This window comes from Cebus imitator, unplaced genomic scaffold (assembly GCF_001604975.1).
Source record: "Cebus imitator isolate Cc_AM_T3 unplaced genomic scaffold, Cebus_imitator-1.0 Scaffold550, whole genome shotgun sequence".
Classification (NCBI taxonomy): Eukaryota; Metazoa; Chordata; class Mammalia; order Primates; family Cebidae; genus Cebus; species Cebus imitator.
Window position 1 is genome coordinate 1,166,533 of NW_016107865.1, and position 21,286 is coordinate 1,187,818.

Here is a 21,286-nt window from a genome sequence, read left to right on the forward strand (position 1 = left end):
CTTTGAGTACCATGTTGGCACTCAAAAATTCCAAATTTTGGAGATTTCAGGTTTCAGATGTTTTTGATTAAGGATACTCAACTTGTACTGTCAAACTGGGGGCTCAAACTAGGACATTGTTTCAAAGAAACCTTCCAGAATGTCATGACCTAGTAGCAAAGTTAAATGTTTTTTATTGGGAAGGGGTCCCAGTTTAGACTCCAAGAGAGAGTTCTTGGACCTCATCCAAGAAAGAATTTGGGGCAAGTCCATACAGTAAAGTGAAAGCAAGTTTATCAGGAAAGTAAAGGAATCAAGAATGGCTACTCCACAGGCAGAACAGTAGTGTGGGTTGCTCGACTGATTGTTCTTACTGTTACTTCTTGATTATATGTTAAACAAGGGGTTGTCTATTCATGAGTTTCCAGAAAAAGAGTGGGCAATTCCTGGAACTGAGGTTTCCCCCTGCCTTTTTAGACCATATAGGGTAACTTCCTGATGTTGCCATGGTATTTGTAAATTGTATGGCACTGGTGGGAGTGTCTTTAGTATGCTAATGCATTATGTAATTAGCATATAATGAGCAGTGCAACAACCAGAGGTCACTTTCATTGCCATCTTGGTTTTGGCAGGTTTTGGACAGCTTCTTTACACATTCTGTTTCATCGGCAAGGTCTTTGTGACTGGTATCTTGTGCCAACCTCCTAACTCATCCTGTCTCTAGGAATACCTTAACCTCCTGGGAACGCAGCCCAGTAGGTCTCAGCCTTATTTTACCCACCCCCTAATCAGGATGGAATTGCCCTGGTTCAAACACCTCTGACAGGTAGAAATTAAGATGTTAGAAAATTTTATCTCCTTAAAATAATTTAAGGGACCAATTACGGTATGGTTTATTTGTATATTTTATATAATGTTTTCTAAACATATAGCATTTATCAGTGTTTCTTTGGATGAATTTTAACAAATATCAGTGACAGGGTTTTTTGTGGAGGGATTTAAACCAGTGGGGAGCCCAAGGATATTTATTTCGCTGTCATTCTTGAGCCACTGTAAATATTTCAGTTAAGAGTAGTCATAGGAGAGCAAGCAACTGGAGTTATCTGGATTTGAAAATAGTTCTGCTTTCTTCAGCATCCATGCTATCAGTAGCTGTCTAACCTTGCTTTCTGACATTATGCAAGAACTGGACGCTTTTAGCTAACAAACCCTCACTCATCCTGGCTTTTTCCATCCTTTGATCCCCTACCTTGATGCTGCTTTATGGAGCCAAAACACTTTAAAGCTCAGACTCGAATAGATAGTATCAAAACATAAAGACAGTACTGAATCAGCTCATGAATCCTCAAAATCAAAAGTCCTTCTCCTCTGCCCGCATGTCCAGCATTTGTGACTTAGTGAATCATAGGTTGGGGAAGTGACTCACAGTCATCCCTACAGCGCTCCTTTTTTCATTAGTTGTTTCTGAAGAATTGTAAAGTTCTGAATTCAAAGCATGCCCATAAAGTATTGGGATGGACTTTTTCTTCCCTGTAGCATGCCAGAAACTATACAATCCACCTCCTTTGAAGGCGTTTGCTCATTTTTTAAAAAAAAAAGGTAAGCATGTTTTAAAATTTTAATTGCAACAGACAGTACAGAAAACAGTTTTTATGACTATAGCATGTGTTGCCTGGGTCTGCTGCTTTTTCTTCTTTCTTCTTTTCTCTCATCCTTTGTTCCACTAAATCCTCCTGCTCCCATCCCCTTTACCACCACCACCTCCTCTTCCTTCTCCTTCACTCTGGATCCCTAGAGAGGGATGCCCTGGGGGCTAGGTAATAATCCCAGAAAGGGCTTGGGTTTCCAAATTGCCAGAGATCAAGGCAACCATATAGGGAGAACTTGGAAGGACACAAAGTGGTTGATATAAATACATCCATGTGCTCCAAGTGGGCAAAGTAATTGGTTAAAATGTGTAAATGTAAATGCTAGAAATCGAATCTCTATCGAGTGGCCAATACTATAAAGGGATTACTTTCTTCTAAACAATTTTTTCCTTCTGTATTTTTTGTGCCAATCTATATATTGTTCATTATTTCACCTTCTTGTTGTTTTCCTGAGCTTTGTACGAACCTCACCACTTAACACATGCAATAAATGGGAGTAAGTTCAGTTTTTCATAGAGGATAACCATGATAAAAAAGAAGAAATTTGTGAGCACTATAAACTATGTTAACCTTGAGATTAGAACTTTCAGAAGAGTAGTGGGGGACAAAAGCTTGATTGGAAGGGACTGAAGGGAATGGGAGGAGAAGAACTGAAGGCAGTCAGTATAGACAGCCCCAGAATAGTGCAGTGAAGAGCGGCAGAGATAGTAGAGCCAGAGGGAGAGCTACTGGTGTATGTGGGGTCAAGAAAGTTTTTAATATAATTAATACGAAAGAAATAAGAGCATCTTTATATGATGTTAGTAATGATGAGTACAAGAGGGGAAAAACTGATGACATAGAGGAGTGTATTAGTTCATTCTCAAACTGCTATGAAGGAATATCTGAGACTGGGTAATTTATAAAGAAAAAGAGGCTGAATGGACTCACAGTTCTGCATGACTGGGGAGGCCTCACAATCACGATGGAAGGCAAAGGAGGAACAAAGGCACATCTTACATGGCAGAAGGCAAGAGAGTGTGTTCAGGGGAACTTCCCTTTATAAAAAACCATCAGATCTCATGAGACTTATTCACTATCACAAAAACAGCACAGGAAAACCTGTCCCCATGATTCAATTACCTCCCACTGGGTCCCTCCCACAACACATGGGGATTATGGGAGCTACAATTCAAGATGAGATTTGGGTGGGGACACAGCCAAACCATATCAGAGAGTACGTTTGCCAAGCAGCATTAAAGGTTTATGTTCATGAATTTAAGATGACAGTGGAAGGATTGCTGGAGATAGAGCATGTTAGGGGTTAAATTGTATGCCCCATGTCCCAAAAAATTTAAATGTTGAAGTCCTATCCTCTGGTACCTCAAAATGTTACCTTTCTAGGACATAGGGTCTTTGCTGATATATCCTAATTAGTTAAGATGAGAGGAAGCCCTAATCCAGAATGACTGGTGTCCTTATAAAAATAGGAAATTTGGATACAGACAGGTACACGTGTGAACACAAAGACAGAAGTTGGAGTGATGAGTCCACAACCCAAGGATTGCTAGCACGTCACCAGAGTCCATGACAGCATCCTGGGGCAGCCCCCTACATGGTACGAACCCCATCAACACCTTGATCTCAGACTTCCAGCCTCCAGAACTGTGTGAGAATACATTTCTATTCTTTAAGCCACCTAATTTGTGGGACTTTGCTTTGACAGCTCTAGCAGACAGGGGGACTGAGGGAGCATGCTAGGAAGAGAGGAAGCAGGGGTCCTAGGGTGAGAGGCATGCCTTGCAGCTGTGGAGGCCATGCAGCTGCAGGAAATGACAGGGTCCAGAATGATGGGAATGAAAGGGGAAGGACCAGATTGTGAGAGGAGAGGTCAGCAGGGAATTGGGAGACCAGAAGAATGGAGGGACAATCTATGTATACGTTGAACTTGCCCAGAGTTAAGACAGGAAGAGGAATGCAATGGTGAGGCAGGAACACCGAGGAACCAGAGGGAATGATCTCAGGATAACAGATGTCAGCAAAATGAGAAGTCAGGTGACATAACCTGATGACCTGAGATTCAATGCAGGACATTTTTAGGGAGGAGAGAGAGAATGATGCAGAAGTGGTAATGGGGAGTGAAAAAGAAACACACCCTGCCTCCAGGCCCCCTGGCACAACTTGGAGGAGCAAACCACAGCCACCATGGGACAAGGGGAATACCGGCAGAATTGGAAGGCAGTATCCCAGGGGACAGCCAGGTTTTCATCAGAATGAGATGGTGCTGGAAGAGTTGGAGCTGAGGCTGACACTATTGGGTTTTGCTAACAATGGACTGTGACTTCCAGCAGGACCCGAGAGGGGGTCCAGGATTGGGCAAGGGTAGGAGATGTTCTCCTCTAGTCCATGACCAATGCTGATCCACATTGCACTAATTACTTCCTTGACTCCAAGTTAGTAGATCAAAAGCAATAAATGGTCCATCTCCAACTGCACTCACCATGTTAACTCTATTTTCTAACTCTAGTTAATTCTGTCCCAGGACCTGGCATTTACAGGCTGAAGCATCGGTGAACTCCTCTTTTCTCTGGGACTCACAGAAATCACAGCAGCTGTGTTGTTGTAGGGCTTCTTGGCTTTTGTTTTGGTTTGGTTTGGTTTTTAGCCAGTAATTTTTTTTCCAGAAAGGCATTCTTTCTCTTCACTGCAGTCAGGGGTGCAAAGAGGGCAAGTAATCAAATTCCCAGATGACCATCTCTCTAGAAAGTTTTCACTATTCCAAAACATATGGCATCATTTTAGCATCCTTGGCTCTGTTATTTTGAGGGTAACCTCAGCAAACATGTCCCTATCATGAGCAAGGTGTATCGTTTGACAAGCAGACTGTCACTTTTGTGATTAGAAAAAAGCATCCTTCCTCCTGGTGGATGCAGGCTATGTCAGAGCACTCAGCTTGACAAGGAGATGGTAGGCTGGATTTTAGATCCCATTTATTTCTTGGGATAAGTATCCTCACACAGTCAACAACTTGGACAACTGTACATAGCAGATCTAATGGGAGGAAAGTAATTGGGTGTTTTAAGGAATATTTTTATTGAAGTAGGTGGAATATGGCCTGAAATAGTGACTTTCATGTCACTACTTTTTACACATTCCAGTGTGTGTGAAATATATTTTTAAAAGTTTCCTTTGTTAATCACCTTATGAAATAATTGAACAAGTCTTTTTTATGTGCAATTGTTTTTGAAAATATGTTAAAGGTAGCCAGAAAAGTATTCACATTTTCAGACTATTATCTCATTCTAAGAAAAATTAGGACAACTTGACTCATGCTGGGGAGGCTAGAGTCCTAGAGAGAATGAAATTAGAAAAACCTGGATTTTGGGTCCCCCAAGATAGCCCAAATCTGTCAGTTCTGCAAAAACAGAATTATGCCCCACTCTCATTCTCTCACTTTTCACCTGAGATGCAGACAGGGCTCGCAAAGGACACGCTAAGGTTTGCCTTGCCACACAAGCTGGGCTTTCCCTCACTGGGCCCTGCCATCCATATTTTCTTTACCTTTTGTCCACATTTCCGTTCCTGTGGCCTGGCTTGAAGGGCAATTCTTGTTCAGAAGAAATCAAGTCTAAGATGTTACTAGTCTGGAAATGTTGGTCTGGTCTGCCTCTAACATCTGTGGGGCCCAAAGCAAGAGTAAAGACGAAGGTCCCCAAACCATATGTCTAGTTATTTAGAAGTACAAATCAAAGCCAACAAACTGCTGAACAAAAGGTCCTATTCTCTTACCTGATAAATATACCCTCAAACAACCCAGAAACCCAAGGTAGGTGTGCGGTGGTACAGAGAGTGCCAACTCCTGGCCAGCAGCCCATGAGCCTTCTTTTCCCACAGCCAGCCCTCCACGAATGAGGGGCTTCCTGGGGCCACTAGTGCACACTGCAGCTCACAAGTAAACTCCATCCACACCCCCACAAACAGCTGCCCCTTGGCCACTACTCAGGCATAAGGACATGCCCAGCAGGGTGTGCCCTCAGTTGGTCAGACCAGGGAAGAAGCCATGCATAGCCAGGAGCCAGCGCAGAGCCTTAATGGCAAATTGTACATGGCAACTTGACTGGACGCAGGTGCTTGGATTAGACTTGATTTCTGGGTGTGTCTGTGAGGGTGTTTCCAGAGGAGACTGACACTTGAATCCGTGGATCGGTAAAGTTGGTGTTCACCCCAGTGGGCAGCATCTACTCTACTGAGGGCCTGAAGAGAACAAAAGGCAAAGGAAGGAGGAATTCGCCCTTACTTGCTTGCTGCCTGCCTGCTCGCGCACAGACATCTCATCACATCTTCTCTGGCCCTCGACTAAGATTCACACCATTGGCTTCCCCGGTTCTCAGGCATTTTGACTTGGACTGAACTACACCATTGGCTTTCCTGGACTCCTGCTTGCACATAGCAGATTGTGGGATTTCTCAGCCTCTATAATTGCAGGAGCCAATTCTTCAAAATCAGCCTCTCTCTCTCTCTCTCTCTCTCTCTCTCTCTCTCTCTCTCTCTCTCCAAATCACAGTCTAGAAGTCTGCTCACATTCTCAAATTTGGCATATCCCTTTGATCCCTCCAGAATCCTCATCCCAGGGGACTGTCATGGCCAGGGAAGAGTCAGAGCAGAGACCTCTAAACCACAGACCCCAGGGCAGAAGCCCCTCTGGCCTGGATCTAAGGGTTGTATTTTCAATGATCATTAAAGATTTATCATAGGCTCTCCAAATAGGAGTCTAATAGTCTCAAAACATGATGCAGAAGAAGTCTGTAAAAATGTAAATTCCTAGGCCCCAACTCAGACCTATAAATCAGATGATCTGTATGGAGTTTCTAGGAATCCACATTTTTAAACAATCTTCCTAAATGACTTGTATTCATACTAAAGTTTGAGAATTGCTATCAAACAGCTAGCAGTTGGAGTGAAGGGTCCTGCCTTTCCCATGAAGTCCATGCCCCCAAAAGCTGGGCCCTTGGATGGGCTGCTCTCCATTCCAGAGACTTTACCATCTTTCCTCAGGAAGCTAAGCCCAGACTCTTCAGTACAGTGTCAGATAAACACTGATCACATCGTACTCTCCAGTTCCAAGAACACCATTACTTAATTCCTGGCAAGTTACAATGTAATTGAGCAGTTGCAGTTTTCTTTTTTATATCAGGCGTAGTTAGCCAGCTTCCTGGAAACACCATGAGCTCTTGATGAAAATTCCAGAAACACACATCATTTCCTAATTAAGGCTGGGAATTTTAAAAAATTATTAAGCCACGTGCTTTCTAATTCCTGTTGTCCTTTTTTTTTCACCCACCATTCAGCAGTCAGCAGGCACTTTCTAGGTTATCAGGGTATGACCATCCAGGCAGAACAAAAGCCATGGATCATGAACTACAGAGGAGAGCTTGGTAAATGCACAGCAGAAACATGGTCTACAGGGGCCTGGCTTTCTCCCATCTAGATAACTAGGCCCAACCCCATTTGAGCTTAGTTTCCTAAATCATATGAAATTGGGCATATTCAGGTGGTATTGGGGATATGGCTCTCTATTGTAAGTGGCAAGAGTTTTGACAGAAAAAAAAAAGGGGGATTCTCTTTTTTTTTTTTTTTTTTAAATTTTAGAGCATTAACTTTAAACATCAAGATCCAAACCCCAAAGATTCAGGGAACCTCATACCACAAACCATTTGTATTAGTCAGGGTTCTACAGAGAAACAGAATCAGTAGGAGATATAGATAGAGATAGAAAAACATGGAATTGGCTCCCACGATTATGGAGGTTGAGAAGTCCCTCAATCTGCTGTCTGCAAGCTGGAAAATTAGGAAAGCTCGTGGTACAATTCAGTCCAAGTCCAAAGGCCCAAGAACTAAGAGCAGGAAAAGAGAGATGTCCCAGCTCAAAAAGGAGAGAGCAAATTTGCCTTCCTTCCACCATTTTGTTCCATCCTGCTCCACTCCTCAACAGGTTTGATGATGCCTGCCTGCACTGGTGAGGGAGATTTTTACCCAATCTCAAGCTTTTTGTGTAGTCAAATATGGGATACAAATGAAAAATACTTAAAGTCCATCATCATTAACTTCCAACTTAGTCTAGTTTGACTTCCCTTTTCTTCTATCCTGTCGAATCCCTGAGGGATCTTCTCTCCTTGTTCATCTCTGTATCTCTAATAATTAGCACAGTGTGAGGCATGTGGTAATCCAGTTATAACAGTGGATTATTGGTCTCCAACATAATTAGGCCCATCCAAAAAAAAAAAAAACCCAACTTTATAAACCTACTTTGCAAAGTTCATAAACAATGGATATGCTATGTCTCAAAGGTGCTCACCAAAAAAATTAAAAACTTAGGAATTACGTGTTTTTTTTTTCCACCAGGTCTACTTTTCTGTCACAAAAGCCCATATTAACAACACACCCATGTATGCCTTTCTTTTTATCCACTTTTCTCCATGAAGTCTGTTGCCATCAACTGTTAGAACTATAAAGATTTGATCAGCTAAATAAGTGATCTTTGAACTAATTTCTCTCATACTTCCTAAAGGAACTTTGAAAATCTATGTATCTCTCTGTATATTTTCAAGTAGACACCTAAGATTTTTCATCATAAATTTGAATAACTTCAAAATATGTACTTTCTAGCACACTGTAAATAGTAATTTTTAAATAAAATATATCACACTTTGTATCCAACGGACTCTAAATACCAAAGCAATTTGACACTTACTCTCCCACCCTCAGTCTTAAAACTTCATCAACAAGCTCTTTTTTGACAATCAAAAAATCTGTATCATTCCTTTTTAAAATTTTGAAGTTTTCTGGATTATCTTTACAATGATTTTTAGTACACAACTAACCAAAGCAACATAAATATATAGCAGATTTTGATAAATAATTATAAAACACAGCAAGTTAAGTGTTATTGAAACATTAAACTAAATCAATGGATCTTTTTAAATTAGCTCATGTATCTGTGGCTCTTCCTCACTATTAAAATGAGACAGAAGTCAGCATCAATTCTATCCTTATTTTTTATTTTTTTAAACATAAGCTCTGAGAAAACGTGTTCAATTAAATAAGTAATGAGAATGTTAGCATTTTCTGATGAAAATGTCACACTGTTATTTGAATGCCTTCTTGATTATAAGTTAAAAAGTACATAGTGATCTATTATCAAAAACTACTGACTTATTTGTTGACAACTCTATTAGGTCCTCCTTTAATTTTATTGAAAGCAAAGAATTGAAAACTACCTAACTTACAAAAAGAAGAACAAGAAGAGAGAGGAGGCGGCAGAGAGGAAGAAGAAGAAGAAGAGGAAAGAAGAAAGAGAAAGAAGAGGAAGAAGAAAGAAGAGGAATAGGAAGCAGAAGAAGAAGAAGAGGAAGAGGAAGAAGAAATGTGTTACCTAATCATTACAGTTCAGTTTTTAAGTTTCTAAGAAGTATGACCCAAAAAATCTTGGCCAAGACTTGTCACATGGCTGTTGATTTTACTGTCACCCTTTTACTTACAGGTGTCTTGCTTATGGAGCTAAAATAGATGAAACTGGAATTAGAAACAAAAACATAAAATTGTAAATTGTGCATTTAGGGACTTTTCTCCTTGACTGTGAACAGGGACCTATATATAATGCCAAATTGTATTTTTTAAGGATGTTTGAAAATGCAGAGTAAAGAAATGACAGAAGGACAGACACTTGGGGATATTCATGTATATATTAATAATTTCTTCCCAAATATGACTGAAGACAATACACTTAAAAGGAGTGAAATCAGTATATTAACATCTGAAAGGGATAAATTAATCCTAATTAAATCAAGCCAGTTTTCTAAAGTTCAGATCGTTGCATAATAGATTTACATTTTGGAAAAAAAATTATTTGCTTTTGAACCAATAGATTTCTGCTTTTGACAGTATAAATACTTTATGCAAGTTGACAGCAAGAGAAAGAACTTAGTCACCAATTAGTACAGGACAAGATTATGGAAAGCACATTAAGGACTGTTAAGCACATTAGTTAGAGTATAATCTGCAACATATTCCTGTTAAACTACTTAACGCTAATTCTGTGGACTGAGCTTTGTCCCCCCAAAATTTATATTTTGAAGGCTTAACCCTCAATGTGAGTATATTTGAACACAGTGCCTGTGAAGAGGTGATAAAGGTTAAATGAGGTCACAGGTTGGGATCCTACTGCAATAGGACTGGTGCCCTTTAAAGAAGAGGAAGAGACACCAGACGCTCTCACCCATGCTCGCTCTCTCTCTCTCTCTCTCTCTCTTTCTCTCTCTCTCTCTTTCTCTCCCCCCCACCCGCCCCATATGTAAGAATATAACAAGAAGGCAGCCATCTGCCAGCCAGGAAGAGAGCCCACACCAGAACTTGACCATGCTGACACCCTAATCTTGGATTTCTAGCCTCCAGAGTTATGAGAAAATAAATGTCTGTTGTTTAAGCCACCTGCTGCATGGTATTTTGTTATGGTAATATAAGCTGATTTGTACAACTAATAACTACGTAGCAGGAATTAATACATGAACAGAAAAGTGGTTGATAGTGAGCAGACTTGTACCATCATAAAAAATATAGATTTCATATTTTGCTAACTTTTAGCAAAAATTAATGGGTGTTTCTCCTATGAATCTGAGTAAAAATTTAATAAAATATAAAACACTAACTGACCTCTAATATATGTTTCTTGTATTAGAAAATATAGCATTGATTTGTTGGAAGAAATTGTAGGTCTTTTCACCTTGAAATTATGCAAATTAAACTACTGAGACATAGAGAAAAATGCAGATAAATGAGAGTATTCACTGAACTTGTTTTCATTATTGAAATGGTGAAATTCCAGAGAAAGTGTGGTTCATAGTTCATTGGCATTTCCCAGTACAACTTCTTACAAATCTTGAATGTTTCAAGATAGAAAGAGATATCTCATGAGTTTGCCATCTAGATGAATAACTTAACGCCATCTTCAATATTTCTAAGAGATGTTCTCTTTGTTTTATTGTCTTTTTTTTCTTTTTGAGAGGGAGTCTCACTCTTAGACTCTGAAACCCAGGCTGGAGTACAATGGCGCAATCTCAGCTCACGCAACCATCACCTCCACCTCTCGGGTTCAAGCGGTTCTCCTACTTCAGCCTCCCAAGTAGCTGGGATTACTGGTGCCCACCACCATGCCCAGGTAATTTTTGTATTTTTAGTAGAGATGGGGTTTCGCCATGTTAGCCAGGCTGATCTCGAACTCCTGACCTCAAGTGATACGCCTGCCTTGGCCTCCCAAAGTGCTGGAATTACAGGCGTTAGCCACCGCACTCAGCCTGCTTTATTCTCAAGCATCTCTTCCCTCAGGAACAATGCCTTCTTTGTCAGTAGTGAAGATGGGTGGAAAATACCATCATTTCTGCCTAATTCCATGATACTCCTGAAGTCCAAACACCCTGACACAGGTGAGCATACCTGCTTAAGGTATGCTTTGTCCCTAAGAGAGATAAGCATAAGACAGGGAAACAGACGATGCCCTGCACCTTTGATTTATGCTGGTTTGATTAAAGGAAAATACTCATAGTATTTCCTTTGACAAAGAGTATTTCCTTTGAGAGTCTCTCTCTCTCTCTCTCTCTCCCTTGGTGTCCCAGAGGTTTCTATACCCAGGACAATCAAGGTACCACAGTATAATTTGAGTTGGATGAAAAATTTGTCACTTTTCTGCAGGACAAAAGAAAAGGAGCTATAAAAAAAAAGGTGGATAAAGAGAAGCAGCTAGATTCAGGTGCACTTTTGAGCAAATAAATATAGAAATATATAGAGAGGGAGAATTTGGAAATGATTCTGAGTCTGCAGAGCTCTTGGGATGTCTTCATGTACTCCTAAAGCTATGGAAATCTCGATTTGAACTAAGTATTTCTACCATTGCTAATAATTATCATTGCAATGTACTGGCAACCTATTGTATTAAGTTCCTCAATACATATATATGGAGAGAGAGCATGCACTCATTTAAATTGTACTTCTCATGTGATAGCCATTATTAAACCCATTTTAAAGATTAATAAATTGGGACTCAGAGAAAAGTAATTTGCCCAGGATCCCATGGCTAGTAAGTGCCATAGCCAAATTCAACTGTACCTCCATTTGGTTGGATAGCCTGTGCTTTGCAGTACACCCTATAGTGGCCTTGTTTCTGTGTTCTCAACTGGCAGCAGCTGAATAGCTCTCCCTCCCAGAGAACTAGTGCTTACAAAGTAATAAGTCTCTAATGGTAGATTTCAGGGTTATGTGGCAGACTTTTGAACAGTATTTTCATCAAGACACTCTTCCTAGTGCCTCCTCAAATCATGAAAATACATTTTTTCTCTCTTTTTCTGATACACACATCACTGTATTTCTTAATGAGGTTCCAGGGTGGGGAGAATCAAATATAAATAGCAAAAAAGCAATCAAATTAAGAAAACTTGCAAGTATTCCAGGGTCTCTATTTAGTCAACTGTTAGAAATCCTAACTGTGTTTTCATACTTAAAGATTTTGTGGTCACTAGTTATTTTTTTCCCTTAAAATGTCCCCCAAAGAATTAACTCTTCAATTCTCAATTTTTGACCTACGCCTGTGAACCCAATCCTTTTAGTGATTAACCACATAGGTAAAAATTAAAGGTAATAATGACCATAAATGACCATAATAGCAAACCGTAAAGAATATCCTACTGTTCTCTGCAAAAATATAGACAAATTTATGGTACTTAAAAAAATAGCCCCCCTTCAACCTATTTCATACATATGTACATACACAATTTTCAGTGGAACTGTGAGTAAAGTGAATCTACACATATTTCATTATGGAGCTTAAACAGATATTTATTCTTTAAGACAAATTAAAGCTTGTATTTTTGGGTGGGTTCAGCTAAATAATACTTTGGACAGTAGTCCTTGGTCTGGGGCTCATGTGTTTTTTAGACATAAAGACATCTAAGAAGTCTCAAGAACGGAGGGTGAATAAACAAGGTCAGTTTCCTATAGGGCAGATTTAGGAGAGGAGAGAAAGCTTAATAATCTAGACTAGAAAAGCAGTTTCCAAGACAAAGGAGCATCTCTGTTAGAGCCATCCATCCTGCAATTTGAGACACAACTCAAAAATGTAGAGAGGGGAAAATCTAAGGAATTTAGTAAGGTGAGGGAGTCGGAGAGAGAGATGAATTATGCTAGTTTTTAAGGGCATATTTGGTCTGCAATGAAATAATAATGTCATATGTTTATGTTTCACTTAATGAACTTTCACATAAATGTATTTTCATAACTACCTGTGGAGTTTGTGGGGAAGGCACTATTTTTGTTAAGTACCAGAAAAGAAAAAGCAGGCACAGAGAGGCTGAGTGAAATGTCCATTGTCCCATAGCTGGTTGCTGGCAAGTAATGACCAGACCGACCCCAATCCAAAGGAGTCCCACTTCTTGCTAGCAGCCGGAGGCACTCTTTTTTAATTTGCCAAATTGTTCTAAAACTAAAGATACAAGTACCATATAATCTAATAGCTGCCCTCTCAAGTACTTATCTCAAAGCTATGAAAACTTATATTAGCCAAAGACCTATATAAGAATGTTTATGATGGCTTTACTCACAATGAACAAAAGCAACCCAAACATTCCTCAGCAGGTGAATGGTTAAACACACTGTAGTCTACCCATACAATGGAATAATTCTCAGCAGTAAAAAGGAACAAACTACAGATAAATGCAGCTACTTGGATAGCTCTTAAGGGAATTATGCTGATGCTGGGTGAAAAGAGACAAACATTGTTTTTTGGTTTTGGTTTTGGTTTTCTTTGGAGACAGGATCTTGCTCTGGTGCCCTGGCTGGAGTGCAGTGGCGTGATCTTGGCTCACTGCAGTCTCAACCTCCTGGACTTAGCTGATCCTCTCACCTCAGCCTCCCTAGTAGCTAGGATTACAGCTAATTTTTGTATTTTTCGTACAGTTGGGGTTTCACCATATTGCCCAGGCTGGTCTCGAACTCCTGAGCTCAAGTGATCCACCCACCTTGGCCTCCCAAAGTGCTGGAATTATGGGCATGAGTCACCACACCCAGCCTAAAAAAGCCCATCTTGAAAAGTTACGTACTATATGATTTCATTTACATACCATTCTTGAAATGAAAAATTCTAAAGATGGAGAACAGATTACTGATTGTTCATCAGGGGAGGGGTGGATGTAGGACAGCGACACAGCCTTGTGGTGGAACAGTTCTATATTTTGATTGTAGTGGTGGCTACATGAACTTATACATTAGTAAAGCTGCAAAGAACTATATATACACACACATGCAAGAACACATCAGACTGCTAAAATGTGAATAAGCTCTGTCCATTTCCTGGTTTTGGTGTTGCTCTATAGCTAGGCAGGATGTTAGCACTGGGGAAAACAAAGTGAACCTCCCTATACACTTTTTTTTTTTTTTTGATATAGGATCTTGCTCTGTTGCCCAGGCTAAAGTGCAAAGATGCAATCTCGGCTCACTGCAACCTCTGCCTCCCGGGTTCAAGTGATTCTCCTGGCTGAGCCTCCCCAGTAGCTAGGATTACAGGCATGTGTCACCACATCTGGCTAATTTTTGTATTTTTAGTAGAGACAGGTTTCATCATGTTGGCCAGGCTCGTCTCAAACTCCTGACCTCGTGACCTATACAGTTTTTATAACTTCCTATGGAACTATAATTTTTTTCAAAATAAATCATGAAAAAGTCATTTTCTAAATAATCATCATCTACCACAGTTAATAGTCCATTCTTAAAATTTCTCTGGGATTGATACAAAGCTAAAGCCAGTTTTCCTGTATTTCCCAATTTCTTCTTACCTGTTGGTTTGTGATATGATTTGGATCTGTATCCCCACCAAATCTCATGTTGAATTGTAATCCCCACTGTTGGAGGTGGGGCCTGGTGAGAGGAGATTAGATCATCGGGTGGATAGCTCATGGCTTGGTGCTGCCCCTGCAATAGTGAGTGGTAGTTTAAAAGTGTGTAGCACCTAGGACAGGCACAGTGGCTCATAGCTGAAATCCCAGCACTTTGGGATTTTGGAGGCTGAGGTAGGCAGATCATTTCAGTCCAGGAGTTTGAGATCAGCCTGGGAAACATGACAGACCCCATCTATACAAAAAAATTAGTCAGGCGAAGTGGTGCATGCCTGTAGTGCCAGCTACCTGGCAAACTTAGGTGGATGGGATCACCTGAGCCCAGCAGGGGAGGAGGAGGGGAGTGTCAAGGCTACAATGAGCCATGATCAAGCCACTGCACTGCAGCCTGAACAAGAGTGAGACCCCATATCAAAACTAATAAATAAAAGAATTGTTAAGTGTGTAGCACCTCTCTCCCTACTCTCTTTCTTGCTCCTGTTTTTGCCATGTGACGTGCCTACTCCCACTTTGCCTTTCTTCATGAGTAAAAGCTCCCTAAGACTTCATAGAAGCCATGCAGATACTGGTGCCATGTTTCCTGTATAGCCTGCAGAACTGTGATGGCTCATTGTTAAAAGTTCAAAGTTAAATCGCTTTTCTTTGTAAATTACCCAGTCTCATGTATTCCCTTATAGCAAGGCCGGATACAGTTTGTCTTTTTGTCTTTCTTTCATTTATTCCTTCATTCATTGTATACTTATTAAATGTTCACTGTATGTGCACTGCTGCTCCTGCAGGAGGACATTGGCTTCTATCCTACCCTTTGGCTCCATCCTTCTTCCTACTTTTCTGTGGAAACAGAGGCAGAAGCAACTAATCAGCCCTGAGGATAAGCAATCTCCACAAAGGGAGCATTTAAGTTGATTTGACCAGGATTTTCTTCTCTCTTTCCCAGAAGAACTGAGTGGAAAATCCCTCTAGATCAGGTCAGCAAATCTCCTGCCAAACAAATTCTTCCCAGTCTTTGAAAGATCCACTCCCCCCATTCTCCCTTCATTACCCAAGAAACCTAATCTCACTCCTCTAAACCAGCAACAGAAGCCAACTCTTCCTTTCCTGCGTCCTTTTCTTCCAAAGCCAACTACAAAGAAAAAATAAACCAAAAACTCTATCTAGACCTTAAAATTCTCTATTTTCTGTTCAAAACTCCAACAATAGAGATACAATTGCAACTTCTTAAAATCACGGAATTTATTTTTAGCAGAAATGGATACAGGCCAGCCTCCTCCTCCTCCTAGAAATGAAGGACAAATAGAGATTCGGAAAGGTATGCAATATGCCACGAGCCGGGCAGCCAGGAAGAGAATGCACTTTCTAATCCCAGAAAATGCCCCCTCTACTCTGCCATATTGGCTAAATCTTTTCTCACCAATATTTCTTGATCTCACATCTTAGAATAGTTGTTCAAGGAAGACGGCTCATTTCCTCTCCAACTTTCTTGTGTTCCAAAGAAATAGGATGAGCTTCTTGAAGGGAGCAACATGTCATCTTTCTTTCTTCTTCTTATTTTTTTAATACTTGTCAAGGGCTGAGTCTTAAGAAGTCAACATTTACCACATCCCCACTATTTATCTTGTCATCAGGACTGAAGGAAGCAAACGAGAGGGAAGCCCACTGACTCTCTGTGGTCCAGGTGTAATCAGGAGGCCCCTCCCATCTTCTCCTCTAGGGCGCCTTTGGCGGGAAGAAAGGACTGTGTATGCTCCTGACTGGAGCCCAACCTACCAACTTCCCAGCCTTCACACTCCACAGCACTATCCTCCTTGAGGCCACCAGGATCAACCTCAGCATGCTTCCTAACCTTGTTTATGTCACCCCAAGAAGCCCAGGACTCCCAGGTCAGTCCTCAGATCCCACAAAGCTCTATGAGAATGAACAACAATCTCCTCAGACACACACACACGATCCTAATTACCCTTCCTGTACTGTATTTTGTTTTGTTTTGTTTTTTACTTAGGATTTATGATTATTTAAGAATTCGTATGCTCTATTTACTTGGTTTTCCATCCTCTCCCAGAATAAAAGGTCTTCGAGAGCAGGAATTTTAGTTTGTTTTGTTCACTGTTCTATCTTCAGTGTTAGCACTTTGTCAGAGCTTAAATAACATCTGTTAAATCAATAAATCTCTAGGACCATTTTTTGAAGTCTGAAAATGCCAGGATGAATGGATGTCTGAGAAGTTTAAGAAAAGAGTGATTATTTGTAGCAAACAGAACACTTGAAGAGGGGAAGGCTTGAATTCTAGAGATTTTCAGAACCGGCCTGCATCAAGTGAAAGAACAATTTGCCGTGGGGGTATTCAAAGCAGTCACAGGGCCAGACATAAGCAAAATAGTGTTCCTTCCGAAACAGGGAATAGAAGAAACTTCACATCTACTACATGCCAAGCACCGTGTCAGCAAGCATTATTCAAGATGGAATTGTTATCCCCATATACTGATGAAGAAACTGAGGCAAAGAAGAGATAAATAACTGCCCAAGATCCACAGTTGGTAAGAAGTAGAACCACTTTTCAAACGTTGAGTTTACCTGGATCTAAAATCCACGTCCCTTCCTCTCACTGAGACTGCTTGGCCCATCCATCCCAGGCGTCAAGCCCCCTCCTCTGTGCACCCTCTCTCCATTCCTCAGAGCCTCCTCCTAGCTCCAGATAAAGGATCAATTAGTTCCCATGCAGTGCTAGCAAATGTCACAGGCTCAGACCCTGGGTGCTGTCTTCTTCCCTAAATCAATACTTTTCCAGGAAGAAAATATGAGGCCAACTAGAAAGTATTTTGAATGATTAAATTATTAAATAACCCCCCAAAAAAGTACAGTGAAAGGGACTGGTAATGGATATAATTAGAATATAACCTACTGGCATATTTGGTAAAGTTTTTGTGAGTATTGATAAATAGGATATTGATTAGACTTTTCTAAACCTCAGCATCCTTTTTTTTTGAAACAGGGTCTCTGTCACCCAGGCTGGAGTGCAATAGCACGATCTTGGCTCACTGTAACCTCCACCTCCTGGGCTCAAGTGATCCTCCCACCTCAGCCTCGGCATGCTTTCTAACCTTGTTTATAACACTACAAGAAGCCCAAGGCTCCTGGGTCAGCCTTCACCCCCCACACAGCTCTATGAGCAGTAAGCAACCACCTCCCAAAACACACACACGCAATGCCTATCTTTCTTCCTGCCCTTTTGTAAAACTTAGCATTTATGATCATTTGACAAATCATATAGTTTATTTACTTGTTTTTCCATCCTTTCCTGGAATAGAAGGACTATTAGAGCTGGAATTTGTTTGGACAGCAAAAAAAAAAAAAAAAAAAAAAAAAATATTAAAAAAAAAAAACAGCAAAAAAAAAAAAAAAAAAAGTTTAAATAAAAGCAGAGAGAGAGAGATGGTTTATAACAAAGTCTCATTAGGATGATGAAACACTTGAATAAATTTTTACTGGGTCATGATCCCTGGAGAAACTTCCAAAATAAGAACTTCTGACATTCATACTGAATGACTCTTCCTTCCATCACTGAGACATTCTGATCCAGATCAGATGGGCTCACCGTTCTGGCCAACTCGGTAGATCCATGGTTAAGAATGGCCCCTTCCTTTTCATGGGGCCCACATGACAGCTCAGTTGTTTGAAAGTGTAGTGCATGCAGAACCAAGGTCATATGCAATGAGTGTGATTACTGTTCATTATTATCTATGAAATGATGTTATTTAAATGTCCTATGAGCTTTTAGCAATAGAGTCAAGAAATATAAAATCCAGACTTTAGGTTTAGTAGGAGATGATGAAAAGGAAAGCCTAAAATTAGGATAGCTGTTAAGAAAGATGCTTATTAAAGATGAATGGAGTTTCTCTGCTTCTAGTCCTGAAAGACACTTGTGTTACAGGTATTTGTTATTTTTCCACCTGCCCAGCAGGTGTCAGTGTAAGACAATGTTCCTAGAACTGACTCAGCTTTTAAATTTAAAAAATTGTTATCAAATTATAAAATACAGAAGATATAATAAAGATGGGTTTGCAAAAATTTCACATGAGCTTTTAAATGCCAATATTTAGGGAGGGAAATGACCTAAAATAAGTTTCCAGAAAGATGAGATGATCAGAGTTGGACCAGAGGGCCTCAAAGACCCCACCTGGCTCTCAGATTTCTTGTCAGTTCAGCGGGAATTCCTGGAGCATCTCAGGGTTGCAGCAGGACTCAGCATTGTTAGAAGAGTTTGTTGCTGGTAACTAGCACAGTGACCAGTGAACACTCCCTGGGAAAATAGCAGTATTCAGCCAGGCATACTCTATTTTAAAAAACAGGCATCATCTCTGCTTCTCAGAGGCTTACAATAAGAAAATAGAAATCCTGGGATTTATGAAAATCTATTATTATAAAGACTAAAAAAGTGAATCAAGGAAATAAAGACGGTCATCAATGGTTACATGAATAATTTGCAGAATGTGTTGAGTAAGTCAGGGTGAGCTTCCTGGAGGAGCTAGCCATTGAGCTACGATGAAAGAGAATACAGTAGAGCCACAAATCCAGGGTTGCACCTTAGCTCCTGCCTTTCTGTTCTGCATTCAGTTTTTCTCCTCCAGTTACAAATGTCCTCTATGCTGATAAAGGGCAAGTAATACAGAGAAAGAAAATAAATGACTTATTTTTAAAATTCACTATACAAAGGTTCTGTGGATATTTTAAAGGGAAAATGGTGGGGGGCTCTTATCTATTGAGATCTAACACAGACATACATTATGTAATACAATTCTTACCAAAACCCTGAGATATAAGCAGTATAGTTCTCATTTTTGCATAAAGGTTCCAAGGCTCCAAGAAGCCATAAACTTGCCCAAGATTATGATATCTCATATTTATGAGGGATTATTCTGCATGCACAACAATCCTATGAAGTTACTATTTTTCCTACTTCTTGGATGAAGACATCAAGTCTTACAAAAAATAAGTGATTGTTTTCCCAAAGCCACAGGCCTCATGCGCCATTGAGCTGAAATTCAAATTCATGTTTGGCAAGGTGGGTTCTCTGGGAATTCACGTTGTAGGTGTTTGCTAGGACATGCCCTTAAGATTAACAGCTATAGAAAGAAGGGGAGGGTAGCAGGATTGGCCAGCACTGGGCGAAAAAGCCAGGCTTTTCTACACCTGTCTCAATCAGTCACTGGATAGGGACCTCACAGGAGAACATGGCCTTGGGAAAGGCAGCTCTCTGCAGCTGAGGTGGACCCTGAAAGGTTGGTACCTGACAACTGTCTGCTGACAGCACTCCCATAAGTAGGACACGTCCTTCCTGGGAGGGGCAACTGGCATCACCATGTCCATTATGCCATGCCTGTGTCTTACTCGGTTCCAGCTAACCATGTTCTCTCTGCTACACCATGCTGGGAGAGGACCAGTAGGGAGGCTGTCGTAGTCTTTGATAGAGTTAGAGGGTGGGGTAGGGCGGGGGGTTGTGGGGTGATGAGCCCAGACCTGAGACTTCCTGGGGAAATGAATACCAGGCTTTCATCCAAAGGGACATCTCATCAAATAACATCAAGTGGAAATAAACAAAGGGCTGGAGGCTGATTGTACCAGCTCCAAGTACTGTCAGCCATTAGATGCTTGCTATTCAGTTGATTGACAACTTCCAGGTGGCCAAGTAAGGAAGGATGCAACAGTTTGGCCCAGGCCTCGTGCTGTTTAGTAACATCTGATCTCCTCCCGCTGTGTGCCACTTACTCACCCGGAGTTACCCGAGCTGCTCCATATGCCTGGTGTGCTAAGCGCTGGGCTTTCTGTGCTGTGCGGTCCTGCCCTAGGTGAGGGTAGCCTTGAGAGTGCTGTTTGCCATTTGGAAACAGAGTCAGCTTGTGGCTCTCTCAAGAAGTGAGAACAGCAAAATTCAAGCCTGAGTGGCAACCAATTTCTCATACTTCTGCTTGAATTCGGAGAGCAGCTGACTTGACAGAAGGCAAAAAGCCGGCCAACTTAGCTCACTCAGTGACTAGTGAGCACAGAGCAAAACTAACTTTCCGTGGTTCAGTTCCTCTCCAGTGTCACCCCGCTTGCACATGGAAGAGAGGCCTGAGGGGCTGCAGAATGGCCCTGGAAAAGGCAAGAGATATCTGTGACAGGCTTCAGGGCAGTTCTCTCTTCTCTATGCTGGAGCCACTGATGCCCAGTGCATTTCACAGCCTTTGACCATCATTCCTTGCTCCTGGAATCCCACAACCCCTTTTCCACAGTTAATAAAACCCAGCTGAAGCCTCAGTTCAAACTCTCTTTCATGAAATTCTCCATCTCCATCACCACTCCAGTGAAAAGTACAGCAATTCTTCTTCATTTGATACCTATCACTTAGCACCAGGTGTTCCAGCATTTTAAGTTGTGCCTAAGAATCACCTGAAGTATTTAATTAAAAGGCAGATCTGTTTTCTCTGGGCTCCAGCCATTCTGAGTCAGCAGGAACGGAGAGGGCTGGGAGTCTGGATTTTCATCATCAGTCTTGGCATTCCTCATGCACTTGGTCTGCAAAAGGATACTTAGAGAAGTGCTGGCATTATGACTGTAAAAGATTTCTTCTCTCCAAAAGAAGGGGACAACACAGACGACACACTTGCTGTAGAGTCTGTTTCCTCCTCTAAAGTGCATGCAATAGTGTTACAGGATCCCAACACTTACCCTAAGGTAGCATTTGGGAAGGGGATTGTCACACTATAG

General features: G+C 41.0%; 1 long non-coding RNA gene across 1 annotated transcript; it reads left to right on the forward strand.

Moving 5' to 3' along the window:
• The first annotated feature begins 554 nt into the window (after positions 1 to 554).
• On the forward strand, positions 555 to 8,324 carry LOC119469029. Its single transcript, XR_005197852.1, has 3 exons — positions 555 to 734; positions 3,098 to 3,276; positions 5,502 to 8,324. It is a non-coding gene; the product is annotated as an uncharacterized LOC119469029 (long non-coding RNA).
• Positions 8,325 to 21,286: the final 12,962 nt, after the last annotated feature.